The following is a 2,668-nucleotide window of genomic DNA, read 5'->3' as shown; positions in this document are numbered from 1 at the left end:
TCTGCTGCACAAGACCTTTTAAAGGGTTGAAGAGCAAAGATGTCAGCTTGAGGACTAAGGTACTCCTGACCCAAGCCTTGATATTTTCAATAATCTCATATGCATGTTGCAGTTGGACAGTGAATAAGGAAGATCGTAGAAGAATTGATGCATTTGAGTTATGGAGTTGGAGGAGAATATTGAAAGTGCCACGGGCTGCCAAAAGAACCAACAGATCTGTGTTGGGAGAAGCACAGCCAGAGTGCTCCTTGGAAGCAAGGATGGTGAGAATTTACCTCTCATACTTCAGACATATTATCAGGAGGGACCAGTCTCCGGAAAAGGAGGGTCATCAAAACAGAGGAAGATCCCCAACAAGATGGATTGATTCTCTGTCCACAGTAATGGGCTCAAGCATAACAACGATTGTGAAAATGTTGCAGGACTGGGCAGTGTTTTGTTCTGTTATCAATAGGGTCCCTATGAGTTGAAACTGACTCTACAACACATAACAACAAAGATAGTATAGGGTGATGAAAGTTTTGTGGTGAAGGAAAATTATTTTTAAAGTGCTCTTTTTGTCTTACTCTTTTCTTAAGTCCAATATTTTGCATGACACTTCAGCTTTTTTATTTTCTGAAATTTATTTTATTTTATTACTTGAAGAATGCATCCATTAAGTAAAAAAACTATAGCAAATAAGGAAGGAAAGAAAGAAGGAAAAGGTCTTGCTATAAATCTATAATGAAAGATAAGATTTAGATTTAAAACTTAAATTCTCTTTATCAATATAAATATGTAACTGATTTTATTTTTATAATTTTAGGCATTTCATGATTTTGGCACCTGTTTGTACAGTCTTCCTGTTGAGAAAACAACATATTTTTAATTTGTATAATTTATTTCTCTTGCTTATTGCTAATATATTTAAAAGATTCGTATACTAAAAAACAAAGCAGTATCATCATACTAGAGAAATGCAAATATAGCTCAATTAATGTATCTTCTGGAATGAAAGCATTTTTGTAGGAAATTTGCTTTGTTAAAAATCACAATGAGACAAACACCTGGCTAGAGAGCGAGTGGGTGGGTATCAGACAGGTTCTCAGTTTTAACTAGAAGTGAGAGGGGGTGAACTCCTCTGATCGAAGGAAAACAAGGTTTAAGCTTCTTCTGCAGACCAGAGTTCTATCTGGATTAGGTTTGAGACGTGGAATTAGGAGTATACAAGATCAATTAACCAGACTCATTTTGCGACTATTCAGCACCACCAGAGAGTTCAGGCTGAATTGTAAATAGTAACGTCATCTTTTCCTAGTATATTTAAAAGTTAGAGTTTCAAGTTATTAGCAAATAAATGTTATTTCCTCCAAGTATACTATCAGTTCTTTGTAAAGTAACTGCTTAAGAACTGAGACAAATCACAGTTGTTCTCTGCTTCTAGGATGGGGATTATGGGTAAAACTACATCTGCTTGGGTGGAACATATATTAACCTCATGGTGGTGGTTTTAATCTAGTCCACTCTAAGCCATGAATGAATGGATGAAAAAATGCCCCTTAGAATGGCAAGATTACATTTACAAAGAAGTCAGCATGACAGCCAATGATAAGAAGAAGTACACCGGGTGGGTTTTTACCACAGATCCAGTCTCTGCCAGTACTGTCCTCATGAACTTCCTTGAAGATGGCAGCATGTCTATGATCGGACCTATGGGACATGCTGTACAGACTGTTGAAATTGTGAATGATGGGGACCAGAGAGTGAGAGAGAAGCTGATGCATTTGTTCATGTCTGGAGACTGCCAAGCATACAGCCAGGAGGATCTGGACAAGAAAAAGAATAGCCTAAACGCATGGACAGAGAAGAACCACATACCTGTTACCGACAAGGGGAATCGCAACACACTGTCTGTGTGGCTCAGGTCCTGACTATAGAACCACAGAAAATTGCGTCAGTTCTCATGAGATTATGTTGTCCCATGTCCAGGATCTTATTCAAGATGATTTTACAGCTTCCCAATAAGAAGCAATAAAATTGTGAATAAGATGATTGAAATCTCCATTATTTTTCCTTTCATAAAATGTTTTGAATTTCAAGCCCATTATGTTATAGAACTTTAAAGGCACGGGTGTATGTTTTAATTCTTTAGTGTTCTGTCAAAATCAAAGGTACGGATTATGAGTGCTACTTTTGGGGTAATGAGTGAACTACAACATGGATAACATCACTTCAACAACACATTTGGCAGAGATATCAGAATTGTAAGGGTCTTTTCTTATAATGGTACTGTTGTTAAGTGCCGACGAATTGGTTCCGACTCATAGCAATCCTATATAGAGTTTCCAAGGAACAGCTTGTGAGTTTGAACTACCGACCTTGCAGTTCAAACCAACCTTGTGGCCCAGTGCTTACCGTACAGTGCCACACCAGGGCTCCAATACACCCTCATTTATGTTTGGCAAGAAATGTATTTGGAAAAATGCAATACGTTAGATTCAACATGACATGTTAAGATAAAACCACAGCCTTATTAAGTCCATTTTTCGTACATGGCACTAATGTTTTAAAAACTTTTTTTTATTCAAGGAAGTTTTTGAAACAAAATCTATCCTTTTATGGTTGAAACTTGCAGTTTTTGACTATTAATAAAATCCTAACACATCGCCTTAAAACTTAAAGTCTTTAA

At 36.9% G+C, this 2,668-nt stretch overlaps 1 pseudogene; it reads left to right on the top strand.

Annotated features, from left to right (window-relative positions):
• Positions 1 to 1,511: 1,511 nt before the first annotated feature.
• Positions 1,512 to 2,004, top strand: LOC102835331 (annotated as a pseudogene).
• The last annotated feature ends 664 nt before the right edge of the window (positions 2,005 to 2,668 follow it).

Source organism: Chrysochloris asiatica, unplaced genomic scaffold, assembly GCF_000296735.1.
Source record: "Chrysochloris asiatica unplaced genomic scaffold, ChrAsi1.0 scaffold00064, whole genome shotgun sequence".
NCBI classification, from domain to species: domain Eukaryota; kingdom Metazoa; phylum Chordata; class Mammalia; order Afrosoricida; family Chrysochloridae; genus Chrysochloris; species Chrysochloris asiatica.
Note: the sequence above shows the minus strand (reverse complement) of the source record. Positions and strands in the feature narration are given on the sequence as shown.